We start from the raw sequence: 15,177 nt of genomic DNA, 5'->3' as shown, positions 1-15,177 counted from the left end.
CTTTACTTGGCCTACAAATCCTAGACCTTAGTTAAACAGTTTTAGCCACAAAGCTGTCTCAGATAACACTGCCGCCTAGTGGGCCTTTGAGGAAGCTATCAGATCCCATATGCCTTTTTTTTTTTTTCCCCCTTCCTTTCTCCTTTGATCTGAGAATTTAGGCATAAGTTACAATTCCATATATTTATCTTTCATGCTCATTGTTTACTTTTTTAAAGTTTTTCTGTTTTTCTTAATTTCTCTTTAATTCTCTTTCTCTTTTCTGTTTTGAATTCTTACCAAATAGACATTTTAAAATAATATTTTAGAGTTTCTGTTGCAGAGGAAACAAATCCGACTAGTATCCATGAGGACATGGGTTCAATCCCTGGCTCCACTCAGTGTGTTAAGGATCTGGCATTGCAGTGAGCTGTAGTGTAGGTCTCAGATGCAGCTCAGATCCTGTGTTGCTGTGGCTGTGGAGTAGGCTGGCAGTTGCAGCTCCGATTCGACCCCTAGCCTGGGAACTTCCATATGTCACGAGTGTGGCCCTAAAAAAATTTTGACTTGCTTTCTTTCACTTTCTTCAGATCTTTTTATCTTTATTGCTTTTGAAAGCAGCAACTGTCTTGACTTCAATAGAATAATTTTTGCCAACTTCTAAAGCAGTTAGTGTCCCAAAGTTATCTTCTGTATATATTTATTAAAGTCTTATAAGTTTGCTTTTTTCCATATCTAAATTACCACAATTTTTAAAAATTAAATAAAATTAACATTGCAGTTAAAATCATAGGAATTTGTGTTAAACTTCAATTCAAATATCAGCTCTACCACGTATTAGCTATGCAAACATGAGAAGTTGCTTAAACCTTTTTGTGCCTCAGTTTCCTCCTCTGTAAAATAAGCAAAATCATAGAACTTACCTTATAGGAATATTGTGAAAAGTCAGTTAATTGATACTTGAGAATGACTTAAAATAGTGCTGGCATATAAAAGGTTCTAATATATTTATTGTTGATAGAGCAACATTATTTTTTGATGCTATTTTTCGGTTTTAAATATTTGCACTTAACCCATACTTTGGGTTAAACAGAGTTTGTGACTTGGCCTGGAACCATAATTACCACATGTGACATTGTTCCAATTAGAAAATATGTTTATATTTTTTAAATACTCTTAAACTATTAGAAATAAATTATAAATTAGTAACTATCTGTTCACATTAACTTCATGGCAGCCAAAGAATCATTAAGTAGGAAAGTGGAAAGAATCTGGTTGCAAAAGAGATTAGAAAAGAATAGTTTCCTAAAGTATTTTCTTTTGGTTTTTGGTTGGAAGTAGAAATCTTGAGAAGCAGAAAATAGAAAAGGGGGGGGGATACATTCCAAGTGATGAATGTAGCATGTGAAAAATCTCAGAGGAATAAGGAAGTTGAAAGTCTACAATTTAGATAAAGCTCTGCTGAGTAGTAATAATAATAATAACTTTAAAAAAATACTTGGCAATTCAGTTCATTTTAATGCCTCTTTATATAAACTCTTTTTCTTATATTCTAGAACATGGCACTACTGTCTTCAAATTCAAACTGTGATCTAGGTCAAAGAGGGAAAGTGGAATGTATTGTCAACACTCTCTTCCCATTATGGTATTTTAAATGGATGGAAATTAAACATATTAAAAGACTTACTTGCCTTCCACTTCTCGTAATGCTCTAAATTGAGCATGAGCTGATGCAGGAGATCTGCACAGTAGGGGCAGGTAGCAATAGGCATATGAATTCATGACAGAAATCAGAATCAGATGCTTAATTTATGGACTCATAGCACATAAAAGAAAAAAAATCAAGCACTTACTGTAGCTGTTGCTGATTACTGACTATTCATTAAAAAGGTATTTGGCTTGTGCCAATGTAACCCCAATGTTCTTTGTGAAGGAAAAGTCCATCATGCAGTTTTCCTATAAATTATGCAGCTCCCTGTTTATTCTTCTTCAAAACCCATGCCCTGATTCATAATCAAGAGCTGTTTAAAGGTTCTTACAGCCTAGGGATTGCAGATAAAATACTGGGATCACACAATTAAAGGGAAGAAAAAACTAAATTAAGCCTCCAAAAAAGGATGCTGCCCAAGTTAAATGCTCCCCTTGTGCCCAAGTGAAACTTGCTCTGACAAGAGGGGCTAAAACGTGTTCTGGTAATTGCTTCTTTCCCCAGCACTGCTGAGTAATTGCTTTGTAACTTTGCCCTCTCGGCACACACACATAGAGTTATCATGATGTGATCCCAAAATGATACCTAGACCCAAAGAGCAATGTTTTATAAATCCTGCAGTTGAGAAGAATGAGAAAGATTACCAAGAGAACTAATTCAGTTTTCAGTCTAGCAACATCTTAGGCATTCATCCAGAAAGGAGAGAAATGCACCCAGAATACCATCAGGACTTTATCTTCACTCTATATACAGTAGTCCACACAGCCAAACACAGTGCATGCAGATGCTCTGGCTTCTCTGTGTCTACCCCCATAGCAAGAACTAAAGAACATAAATGTCTTGCTGGATCCGACAAATGGCTTATATCAGGTCATCAATGACAGGATATGTTCATCCTTTCTGACATCAATCTCAAGAGAGGAAAAGTTAACTCTGAAACACTCCTGGGTTTTCTTTCCTTAATAATGCTGGTATACATATAATATTGTGCCTTTCCCTCCTAAATCCTTCCTGACTGTAAATGTAATTCCAGCTCGTACCCACCTCCTGAAGTTCCTAAAATTTTAAAGCCTGCTATGATAAAGAATGTTTCCTTTGCCTTCAAACAGTCTCTTTACTGATGGCGCAGTGGTAAGCACAGAGAAGATATGTGATATGAAATGCATATCAACTTGAATGGGCTGCATTAGAATAATGCAGGGTCTGATCCTTAACTGTTAAGGCATCACCTGGTTACTCTCCTCGACTGGGTACCTCAGGATGCCAACATGAATATTTTGGCTTGGAAGGAAAGACAAGCCAAGTCTGATATCTAGATCTCTTTCTTTTTAAATATTGATTCCAAAAGATACAATACAGTATTTTCAATGATTCCACTGGCTTACAGGTATGGTTGGAGCCACTAACTCTTACTACTGATAAAGCTGACAGAATCTCTTCCCATATGGCATAAAGTCATTTGGAAAATAAATAGGCAAGTTTTGCTTCAGTTTCTTCTAACCTCATTTTTCTATGAAAAACAAGTTGATCATAATCTTTAGCCTATGTAGCCATGGAGCCTTCCACATGTCCTGATGCATACTATTGAGATATCTTATTAAACATTTCTCCTTACTTTTTATTACCCATCAAATAAAATTTAAACTCAGAAAATAGATTTGCGGTAGGTCATTTGTAAATGTGAAGCTTTGGAAGAATGCTTGAAAGATACATTCTAAAACTATCATGGGAAAATCACCAGGAATCCCAGACTAAATTATTTCTATTCCCAAGCTGAGCCATCTGTCACCAACTGAATGGTGAACTGCATGTAGATGAGCCAATGCCTTATAAATGGAGTAGAAACTTTTGTTTGTATGGGATTTGCTCACTGGTTAGACTATTTTTTTCCTTGAGTTTAAAGTACAGAAATCTATGTTACAATAGTTTTCACCCTATGAAAGTGACTACTTTACAGCCCCTTATAGACCTTAGGGAGACTTTACTACTCTCTAAGTTATACCTTAGTTAAGAGAGAAAAAGTCATACTGCCACAGCATGCACTGATGATCGATTTCCCCTCTTCCTGAAATACCCCCATCCCATTCAATGGATGAACAATAAGATACCTGCTTCTCAGAAATATGGACAGCATTTGACACTAATGTTCATTTTCTCTCTGCTACCGTCACAGCTTATCGCTCTTATTTGATGGTGGGTAGAACCACTGCTTTGACTTATTCTGGTACTTATGTGACAAAGGCTAACCCACCAAGGTCAGTGGTTGGGTATCATCCATCATGTTGCCAATACGTCTGCCATGATTGATGGGGATGATACACTGAAGGGTCTCTGAATTCTGTTACTGTCACATTTTCACCTCTCAGCCACACCAGAACTGGAGCTCCTAGGTACAGTGCCATCTCATCTTCTAATGGCCCTCTGACTGCAATGGCTCAAGAACTGGTCTGCTTTCATGGAACAGTGGGAGAAGAGGGTGTTCGGGACTAAGGTTCTTATTGACTCAAAAAGTGGGCTGACGTGTATGACCTAAAGTGAGGACCCAAACTGAGTTTCATCCTTTGCTTGAGGGAAAACAGGGATGATTTCTACCCAAATTCATAGCCCCAATAAATAAGTAAATGCCAAACATTAAAGCCTGAAGGATGTGGAAAAAAACCATTAAGGTAACCTTGAATTTTTAGCAAAGTTAGCAATAGACCAGTGAATTTTATAGCTGAAAAATGAAAAAAGAGTAATCCTCTTGTTTTTGTAGATAACATGCAATCTCAGAGACATGATTAAAACCCTAATTCTAGGTCAGTAAACACAATGCTCTTGATTTTCAAGCCTCTCCTCCTGGCAAACTTGACAACTCCAACACAGGCAGAAGTGCAGACGTCGATTAAGGAGAAAATGCAACTGGACTGTGTATACGCTTCCTCTTCATCGTCTTCTCCTTTTAATCAATAGCACACTGAGTCTCCAGCTTCTATTGAATTAGGTTTACAAAGCTTTTTTGTTCTCACCTGTCGCTAAGAAAAATCATTCAAGGCATCCTGGATCTGAACTAGCAGAGACTGCATGAATCAAAAAGGTAAAAATGTTCCCTCTCCAGGGAGGCTGCCAGCTGTCTCATTGATTCAACGCTGCTCTTGGCAGATTCTGAGGCTACCCTGGCACCAGTTCCAGAGAGTGCCTGATAATAAGGTGCCACAATGCAAACTGTTACCAGGGAAAAACAGAACATCTGGTCTGGAACAAAGGCAAAGTCCATTGCTTAAAAGCAGCCTGGCCATCCGCATCTGAGTGTGAATATGCCAGCGCCTGTCACCTGAAAAAGAGGTGTCCCTAGAGCCAAATAAGTTAAGATAACATAGAAACCATAAGGAAAGAGAAACCCTGAGAGAGAAATAACATTATTTTCTCATCATTTTTGTCTACAAGTAGAAAAATACTATCAACTAGGATACTCTAGGAGTATTATAGATCTATATTTTTAGTGCAACCAACAAGGAGGACAAAAACTGACATTTTAAAGAACAGAAATCAGTTGGTTTATGTCTTTATTTTGTGTGCACGTCTGTGCATGTATGTGTGTTTAATGGCCACAAGCTTCTCTTTTAATCCTGCTGTTGGAAGCACAGCTAATGATTGGCCTCTGCTCTGTAGAAATATGTTATCAGCCAAGAACCCATTGGTGTGGACAGTAAGGCTGAGGATAATGGAAAGGAGCATGGTGCCCACCAGGTGCCTTCCACCCAGCTGTGCCCCTACACGGGGCAATTGAGAGTCTGAGGCTGTCCAGACTCTATAAGCTTTTGTTGGTTTGTTGCTTTAAGTACTAAGCAACACTTTCAGAAAAGGAGAAGAATTTGATTTCCAACTGCTTTAAAATCCAGATTAAAAAAAAAAAAAGGGGGGGGCTTACCCTGTTGACAAAGCCCCTGTCAGAGTGAGAGTCATTATACTCCATGGAAGGTTTGTGTACTTCATTCCTTTCCAAAGCCATCTGTCTGAATTTAATTCACTGATAATTTTATCAGTCTCCCCATGCTTTGCCTGAAACCTCTCCATTGCATTTTTTATTCTTCACAGATGTTAACTCTTTGAGTGACAGTTTCAATGCATTTAGAATTTTGATGAAGATACGTATTCTCTCCAAAGGATCTCTCTCTGATGCAACCCTTTTCAACTGCTCTGCTGCATCAACAGTTGTGCTTTCCAACAAAACTTGTGCTTCTCCTAAGCAAAGATAATCTCGATGTAAATTTGTATCTAAGACACTGCTAATGAAGATACTTGATGTGGCACCACACCAGGCACACTCAGTAGCTATCCTTTAAGATGCCCTTTTGGAAACTTGAAATTACATGTTATAGAAAGTATTCTAACCTTTCTTCCTACCTAATATTTTTCTTTAAGAAAATAAGACTATTAAAAGATACCATAGATCTATTTTAAATGAACTGCTTGAAAGAATTGTTTTTTATTTAAAAGTGACCATTTAAATGTACTTAAAGGTTGTGTGTAAGCAGTTATCTCAAGCATATTATCAAATCATTTTGAGGCAGGCCATTATTATTTTTCAGGTTAATTCAGAGAAAAGGTCTTTGTATCAGTTGATGTCACATCCTTCTTTTAATTTTGCACAATAAGCATTCCTAAGCATCTGTACTGAACCACCACTCAGCACTGTGGAAGATGGATATGAAGGTTCACCTGCTTTCCAGGAGCTTGTGATCTACTGGGGAAGATGGGACACAGAGAGCATTGTGACTAATACAAAATGCTATACAAGTACAAGCAAGAGAGGGACTTATTTAACCAGAATCATGGGTGCAGACTTCATGGAAGAGATAAAGTTTACTTGGGCCCTGAAAACTGTGTAGGATTTTGAGGAGTGGAGATGAGAATGAGAAGGTACCCAGGTGCACACATTAATGACAGCATGGGTGTGGGACAGCACGGAACAAGTTCTAGGAGCATAAAGGCCACCAGTCCAGCAGGATCAGAGGGCAGATGAGGGAAGAAACTATACCCAACTTGGCATTAAAAATTTCTGAGCAAGATAAGACATAAGTGACCTGCACCTTCAAAGATAATGGCAGACTTCTGTAGGATGAGTTAACAAGGAATATGCTAGAGAGAGAAAATCTGGATGTGTTGTCATAAGGAGGGAAAAGGAAGTCCTGGATTAGGACATATGCAGTTGAAATGAATTTCAGGGAATTTGTTCTAACACTCCAACCAAAGAGATGAAAGAGATGTACTCAAATCAAAAGAAAGACTCAGATGGGCTAAGCAAAGCAAGTTGACTAAAGTGCTCTTCAGATTTGCCCTTTTTCAGTTAACTGTTGGTCTCCCAGGTGTCACTCTCATTTCCCAAAGGAACCTAAGACAGCCATTTTTGGAAGTGTCTTCCTCACACTTGTGCTTATTTTTTGACTATGAATATAGCACTGATATTTTTTTGGAGCAGTTGGTTCTTGACACTCATTTTCTGTTTACATATGCAGAGCTTTCACTGGAAGACATTATTCTGAAATCCTGATACATGAGTAGAATAAAGTCCAAGAAAACATGGCATTGAATCTATGTTGACTTAAATCCTAGGGCTTGATAGGTAGGGGTGGTGGGAGAGCAAGTGCTTCTTAATCAAAACAATGTAGATAGAAACTGCAGATTAAATGTCAAAAATCATCAAAAATGTATTACTTAAAATTGGGGATGAAGATGATGGTGGTGGTCGTGATAATTATTGGCCCTATCGGGGACAATGTGACACATGAACTGAAGATCCACATACTCTCAGGATACGATCTATATTAGTTTTCACTAGCCTAAAGAACTATCTGTGACACTAAACCTGGCCCAGGGTCTAGAAAAACTGCATTTAGAGCAGTGTATAAATGCTATCCGAGGAGCAACTTAGGGGAGAATTTGGCTTAATGTGGTGTGGTAAGAACTAGCTGGCTGTTCACCAAAGCCCATTCCCTCTTCCTCATAAGTACCTAGCCAGACACTATTTCCCAGCCTCCTGTGGTTAGGTTGGGCTCTATAACTGACTTCTGTCCAAATTTATGTCATCAGAAGTGATATCTGCTACTTTTTTTTTTTTTTTTGGCCTTTTGTAGGGCTGCACCCACAAAATACGGAAGTTCCCAGGCTAGAGGTTGAATCAGAGCTACTGCTGCTAGCCTACACCACAGCCACAGCAACTCGGGATCCAAGCTGTATCCACTCACAGTAACACTGGATCCTTAACCCAGTGAGCGAGGCCAGGGATGGAACCCACATCCCCATGTAACCTCAATCTGGTTCTTAACCCACCAAGCCACAATGGGAAATCTATGATATTGTCACTTTCACTTACTGGTCCTAAAAGCTTAAAAGCTCTCATTGTCTTCTGATGAAGTGGAGCAGCAGAGAAGCCCAAATCCCTGAGAATGATGGGGCCGCTAGAAGGAAGGATGGTGTGAGGCAGAAGTTGCCATCAAACAGTGCTGGAATATAATGTGGGTAAGAATACTTTCAGGAGTTCCCTTCATGGAACAGCAGAAATGAATCAGACTAGGAACCACGAGGTTGCAGGTTCGATCCCTGGCCTTGCTCAGTGAGTTAAGGATCTGGCATTGCTGTGAGCTGTGGTATAGGTCGCAGACACAGCTCAGATCTGGAGTTGCTATAGCTGTGGCGTAAGCTGGCAGCTGTAGCTCTGATTCAACCCCTAGCCTGGGAACCTCCATATGCCACAGGTGCGGCCCTAAAAAGCAAAAAAAAAAAAAAAGAGAGAGAGAGAGAAAGAGAGGATATTTTCATAAATGGCTATTGTGTTCAGCCACTGAGGATGTGCTGGTTGGGGGGTGCTATAGCAATTAGTCTATTCTGACTGCAGAACTATTTACAATAGCCAAGACATGGAAATAACCACTGACAGATGAATGGATTAAGAAGATGTGGTATATATACACTATACTACTCAGCCATAAAAAAAGAACAAAATAATGCCATTTGCAGCAACATGAATAGAAGTAGAGACTCTCATACTAAGTTAAATAAGTCAGAAAGAGAAAGACAAATACTTTATGATATCACTAATACCTGGAATCTAATATATGGCACAAATGAACCTTTCCACAGAAAAGAAAATCATGGACTTGGAGAACAGATTTGTGGTTGCCAAGGGGAAGGGGGAGGAAGTGGGATGGACTGGGAATTGGGAGTTAATAGATGCAAACTATTGCCTTTGGACTGGATAAGCAACGAGATCCTGCTGTATAGCACTGGGAACTTTATTTAGTCACTTATGATGTAACATGATAATGTGAGAAAAAGAATGTATATATGTATATGTGACTGGGTGACTTTTCTGTACAGTAGAAAATTGACAGAACACTGTAAACCAGCTATGATGGAAAAAATAAAAATAATTAAAAAAAAAAAAAAGTAAACCTGTGAAGAACTTTCCACTGTGGCTCAGCAGGTTAAGGATCCAGTGATGTCTCTGCAGTGGCTTGGGTCGCCAAGGCCTGAGTTTGATCCTTGGCCTGGCTCAGTGGGTTAAGGATCCAGCATTGTCACACAGGTCACAGCTGAGGCTCAGGTTGGATCCATGGCCAGGGAACTTCCACAGACTGACAGTGTGGGGAAAAAAAAAAAATGTAAACCAGGGAAACTAAGGCTCCTGTGAGTATTTTTTAAAAATTAAAATATATATAAATCTATTGGCATATTGCCTGGCAATAGCAACTATACAAGAGAAGGCAGCTATTGTTGCCTTTGATAGAGAGAAGGCATCATTTGTATCATCTTGTTAGCATAGAAATAGTCTTGGAGAATGGGATAAGAAGGTAGATCTAGCAGAAATGGTATTCTCTAGTATGTTCTAGAGAAGGAAACTGCAACTTCATATTCGTCTATTATCAAATAATTACTTATGATTAAAAGGATGACATGTTACTCTCAAAAAATGATGGAGAAACCTAAGATTTAGAATTGAGATCAAGTTCCATTTCTGGGGTATCTATATCTGGCCATGGAATAACTCTATAGGAATTACATTCCCACTGCAAACTATTAAACTGTACAAAATACATGAAACAACTGTTGTCAGGCATTAGAAAGCAAAAAATGCTTAAGGCTATGCTCTTTGACAGAAGGAAAACGTGAGGTGAGCTTCATGTTGAGCCATATTTCTACTGAGGGGACTTTCTGAGGTGAAGTACAGAGAGTGGCAGTCTCATTAGGCAGAGGACACAGAGTTTTGTATTTAGGGTTGCTTAGGAAGCTAAAATTTATAGGTAAAAGTCCTTGAGATGGTGGCGATCCCCAGAGCTCTACACGGAGGTGCTTCTCAGGACTTTGGCCAAGCACTGGACTATACTTGTGCAGGGTGAGACTCAATAAGATTAACGAGATAACTAAGCTTCTGGGAGGTGACTCTAGAGGTTATAAAGTTCTGGGAGACTTTGGAGGTCTAGCCAGTCAGAGTGGAATAAAGAGACTTCATTTAGTACTCTGGGCATTTAGTTAAGACCCCAGAAAGGCCAGACATTAGAAATAAGGGCTATACTCTAGAATAAGTTACAGAACTAGGGGAGGGAGGTTGAAATAATCCCTCTCTAACAATGTTCAAAATATCCATAATAGGGTTTCTCAATATCAACACTACTAAAATATTGGATCAGATAATTCTTGGCTGTGGGATGCTCTTCCTGTGAATTATGGGATGTTTAACAGCATTTCTGGCCTCTGCCCAATGGAGCCAATCAGTCCTCAGCCTGTCCCACCCTCCCTCCTTCCTCCTGCGCTGCAGTTATTTAGGCCACTCCCTGAGGCCCAGTTCTGGGCAGCTCCAAATGCCAAAATTTAGGGGGGAAAAAAAGAAAAGAAAGAATAACAAGAGATTAGATATTTCAGAAGAGAATAGTAAACTGGAAGGAGTAACAATTGAAATTATCCAAAATGAAACACAGAGAAAAGTATTTACAAAAATGAGCAGACCATCAGTGAGACCTAGACCAACTTTCAGTGCCCTAATATTTATGTAATTTAAGTTACTGAAAGAGAAGAAATGATCCAGAAAATACTTGAAGAAATGAAGGCCAAATTTTTCTAAACTGATGAAAACCAAAAGTCACTGATCCAAGAAGCTCAGCAAACCCCAAGAACAAAAGACACAAATTGAACTATCAAGATACATCATAATCAACATATTTAGTAAAAATTAGTGATATAAGAAAATCTTAAGAGTACCCTGGGGAGAAGGGGCAAAGATAGGGAAAGGGAGAACATGTTACATACATACATAAATATATATAAAATAAAAAAAAGAGCAGATTTCCCATCCAAAACTAAGCAAGCAAGAAGACAATAGAGGAGTTCCTTTGTGGCCCAATGGGATCGGTGGTGTCTAGGGAGCACTGGGATGCGGGTTTGATCCCCAGTAGCACAGTGGGTTAAGGATCCCACAGGTGTCACAACCGTGGCTTAGGTCCCTATTATATTTGTTATATTGTGATGATAAACCAGGCTTTAAGTTCATTGAGAAATAAAATTACCTAAATAACTTTATATTATCTGTACCAGACATAGTCCTTGAAACACATTTTTATATTTACTAATTTTTTTTCTTATATTCTACCCTGTAAAGTGACTTACTGCCTGGCATGTAGCAAATATTCAAGAAATATTTTAAGTGAATCAATTGCTATTCAACAAATATTTTAAATGAATCAATTGCAAAGTACTCTACAAAATGAATATAACAAGAAAATAAATGTATTGAATCAATTAATGTCATATATTTCTACTGATAATCAGTAAGAAAAGGGAGAAGTGCACATGTCTACACACAAAAAAGTTCATACTAAGAATATTTGGAAACAATGAAAGCCAATGCTCCACTTCTTTTTCTCAACAACGTTGGCGTAAATATCAACCTATGCCTTACAAATGTCATTTAAAATACATTTACTCTCCAGTGATTTAAAACTACCACAAGTGACATCCAACAATTGTTCTTCCCAAGTCAAGTGGTCTCAGAGGGCTCTGGTCAGTAACAAGTAGAGAAAGAAAAAAGTTAAGAGTCTCAATGCATCACTCACAGATGGCCATATGATTAACAGATATTCAGGCTCTGAAACTGTTTCGCTAAGAAATACTTTAATATAAATGTTAAGTAGGAGAAAAAGCAAAAGTAATTCATTGCTTCATCTCTAAGAAGATGCATTGAGACAGTCTTCAGATCTGAGGAATATTTACTGACCTAAAAAGATTCCCATTCACTCCTCTCATAATTAAAAGTGGCAATTGTCATCAGTTACTGAGCACAAACTCTGTCAGGCCCTGAGTCAAGTACTTGGCATATGTTATCTAACTCAATGTTAACAACTCCATAAACCAAATGTGTGTGTGTGTGTGTGTGTGTGTGTGTGTGTGTGTGTATACATATTACCATTATATGTGTGAGATCCTAAAGCTTTGGGATGCCTACTAATTTACCCATATTCACACATTTAAGTGGTAGAGACAAATTTGAACAAAATCAGGTCTGATTCTAAATCCAGATTCTCTTAAATACTTGACCCTACTGCCTCCCTTATATTTATTATGGAAATGAGGAAATCGGATATCAGTGAAGAGCATTCACCTTAGAAAGTATATACTTATGTTCTAAGATATCTTAGTAGTTTATAACGCAATTAATTTCAGTCTGAGATTCTGGGTGGCCTCCAGTGATTCACAATGTAAACAGCACCCCCACCTCCTCTCTCTTCCCCTCTCTCTCCCACACGCAGAGGAATGAACACATTTTAGAGTCAGTGTAATGAGTAGAAGACAGACTTTAAAATCAGCCAACTTTGGTCAAGATTTTCACTCCACCACTTACAAGCTGCCTGGCTTTGACAGAATATTTATATATTTATTTAACTCTCTGTTTCCTGACCTGTAAAATTAGGAAAATAGAATCTACTTCGTAGAGTTTCTCAAGGTTTAACTTAGCATTTCTGACAGGTCCCAGCACAGACCAGTAAATATTTCATACCCTCTTTCCTCCAACAAAATCTCACAAGCAGTTAAAATGAAAGACTACAAAGAAATGACATGCTAATTAGGCCTTGTTATTTGCTGTGTGGACAGTATTAGACAGCACAAACCCTGCCTGGTCTCTTCTTGTAGGCTCAGTAACCTACCACAAGATGGCAGAAGACGTGTGATGAATCAGATGCATGAGGTCATCTTGACTGAGGAGAAAGGCATTCCAGAGAAAGCAAATTGGATGGACGCTTTTGACAGATGGACACAACATTATATGGAAAATTCCTACTGTCCATGAGAAGGTAATGCTTAAAGTTTCTTCCAACTCTTCAGGCCACAGTCTTATACTTCCCAGGAGAGCTCTGGTCCGAGTTAGAGTTACAACCACACAGATCTCAGATTCAAGCAACAGTAGTAAGTTAATACATATCTAAATTAAACTGATTTTAACTTGAGCATTATAATGAAGAATGGGAAAAACCAATTACAACAATGAATTTTTTAAAGGCCATCAGTTCCTAAAGATATAAAATATATCTCATATATGTGCTTCTGTATATGTATGCGTGTTATAACCATAAATAATACTTTTAAGTGGATTGGAGGAAAAGCTCTTCTTTACAGAAGAATTCTAACTAATAAATGTAGAAGGGCCAATCACCATTGGCAAATCATAGTTGTAACTGATTCAATAGTTGTAACAATAGATGCCAAAACATGGTGAAAGATTGTTGAAGTTATTCATACAATCTGAAAGTAACACCGTACTGATTAATTACTAATTTCAAAGAGGAAAAGTGTGTTTGATAGTGGGGAAAATCTGATGGACCCCACCTTAATTAAATGATCAAACTTAATATAACCAGTTATAGGACAAAATGACCTAATGTGCCTCCTAATTAGATGTACTGAGAAGAGCACATCACCTCTGTAGTATTCCTGGAATAAAAAAAAAAAAGTTTAACCTTTACTGTAATAAAACAATCAGACAAATCCCAAAGGACACTCTGAAAAATAACTACACTGAACTCTTCAAAAGTTCCCAGAAAAGGGCTAGGAACTGTCCTAGCAAGACCCTAAAGAAGTATGGCAAGTAAATACAATGCATGATCCTTGACTACATCGTGGATTTTTAAATTTTGAAAAAAAAATAAGCCTATAAAAGATGTTATTGGGACAACTGTGAAATTTTGAATATGGACAGTTTATTAAATCAATAGGTCATAGTGAAAATATTAGATGCCTTGAATATGATAATAATGTTTGGTTACTCCATTTCTAGAATGTCCATGTCTTAGAAGACATAAGCTAAAAGAAGTGACATGAATCCTGCAATCCTGCAAATAATCTCAAATTGTTCAGAGAAAGAAAAAAAGTGTGTGTATATAATTTTACATATACATCTATAATTTCGTGTACATAGCTGAAGCCAGAAGGAGGAACCACTTCCTAACATGGAAAAGTCTAAAGTCTAAACATTTATTCTTTTGAATTGCCTCTCCAGTTGGAGCCAGAGAAGGGACTTTCGGGGCATGTATAAAACTGGTTGCTCTGAGCTCTGGCAGCATGCTAATTTGTAAGGCCACATGTGGGCCCCACAGGCCAGCAGCACATATCTTTAACTGAATTTATTCTCCAGCTGGAATGAAAGTGGGTCATTACATCCCCATCTGAGAAAGGTCAAATTTCAGAGCTTTTCTCAGCACCCAAGCTGTTCTTCCTTATATTATTACTTTTTATAGGGCTCCACCAGGTCTATTTTGAGATATTTCTTTTAATGGGGAAGTTGGTATGGTGTCTGTGATCCATTGAAATATTTTTGCTCAAAGACAGACTCCAGTCTGATGCCCTGCCACTCCCAACGTGCCCTTTGCTTGACCCTCAACCATGATGAACATGGAACATATATAGAATCTGTTAGATGTTGAAAGAAATAACATGGGCAGGGAATTCATTCCAGCATGGACTTCCCTGAAAGATTTCCCCTGCTGAGTCTAGATCGCCTCTAGGTTCTCCCTTTTTCCTATGTACTTGCTCAGCACAATGCTATTTATAAAATATATATAATCTGTTATTGCTCTGTTAACCTGAATCCAGAAAAAAAAAAAACACAGAAATTTCCAATATTTCAGGGTGTCTTACACATATTGCCCGACTTCTGTTCTTTTCTGTTGCCTCACCTCTGAAAGAGCAATAAGTATCTGAGTTGCATGGGGAATGAAAATGTAAACCCTACTTGATCATGAACTCCTCCAAGGCAGGGACTTCCTCATTCATCTTTGTGTCACAGCACCAAGGACTTTAAATACAAGTTTGATGGAATGGTATACCTGAATGTAAATAGATGCATTAACAAAGACAGTCTCCTGCTCCCACATGGTCTAGGGAAGAACATTTTGACTAATATGTTCTAGAGATATACGCTATTCCAGGTGATGTGGGTAGGTCCATTGTCTTATATTGTGTTG

The sequence above is a fragment of the Sus scrofa genome, chromosome 9 (genome assembly GCF_000003025.6).
Source record: "Sus scrofa isolate TJ Tabasco breed Duroc chromosome 9, Sscrofa11.1, whole genome shotgun sequence".
Taxonomy (NCBI): Eukaryota; Metazoa; Chordata; class Mammalia; order Artiodactyla; family Suidae; genus Sus; species Sus scrofa.
This window is presented reverse-complemented; position numbering follows the sequence as displayed.